The sequence below is a fragment of the Acanthisitta chloris genome, unplaced genomic scaffold, assembly GCF_000695815.1.
Source record: "Acanthisitta chloris isolate BGI_N310 unplaced genomic scaffold, ASM69581v1 scaffold16245, whole genome shotgun sequence".
Classification (NCBI taxonomy): domain Eukaryota; kingdom Metazoa; phylum Chordata; class Aves; order Passeriformes; family Acanthisittidae; genus Acanthisitta; species Acanthisitta chloris.
This window is the reverse complement of record NW_008674566.1, coordinates 2,471-3,200: the sequence shown is the minus strand read 5'-3', so window position 1 is coordinate 3,200 and position 730 is coordinate 2,471. Positions and strand designations below refer to the sequence as shown.

At 41.2% G+C, this 730-nt stretch overlaps 1 protein-coding gene across 1 annotated transcript in view; it reads right to left on the bottom strand.

The window, feature by feature from the left end:
- LOC103802871 (5'-nucleotidase domain-containing protein 3-like) overlaps window positions 1-730 on the bottom strand; it is a gene marked incomplete at its 5' end in the record, with an annotated part of 5,510 nt that overhangs the window by 2,407 nt on the left and 2,373 nt on the right. The gene's annotated exons all lie outside the window — the stretch shown is intronic.

Here is a 730-nt window from a genome sequence, read left to right as displayed (position 1 = left end):
GGAATACAAAACAGATTTAACTGTGCCAAGAGACAATGGAATTTAACTTCAGATTAAGCCTCAAATCCTACACACAAGCACTTGCAAATAAACACCAATTCATTAGGTTTCAAACAAACAGCAGGAAATTCCTCCTGCAGATGAAATATCTGTTGCTGTCAAAGGTATCTGAAGGGACCATGTGTTGTGGTTGTGGTATTTACCCACACACTCAGCTGGCAGAAGGTTCCTATCAGGAGCCCCAATTACTCAAGCTCCTCCTGACAGGTACAACACAAGGAGCTGTCACCTGTGCTCTCTTCTCTTTGTACCAGAGGAGAACAGAGCTGCAGCCTCCTCCTTTTAGCCTTCAGCCTTCTGAAGCACCCAAACCTATTTTTCTTTTTAAGAACAGACTGGGGAAAAACATTACCATCTGCTGCTGCTGAAACATGTTACCTCAGCTTGTCAGTGGCAAAGTCATGTCTATTTGTACAAAATCAATTACAAAAAAGAGTTAAGCAGTGATGACTTACCCTAAAGTAAGAGTTAACAGTACATTTGTTGACAAGGTAGTAGGAAAATGCCTGGAGAGTGGGGATACAAACCAGAGCAAGATCTTGGGAAGAAAGTTTCCCATTAGTGATAGGAAGATTGTCTCCTGCACTTGAAACAGTTCATTCATCTCTTATTACACTCACATCCTGTAGGATTGGGTTTCTGTATTTACTCTGTTACATCTGATACAATC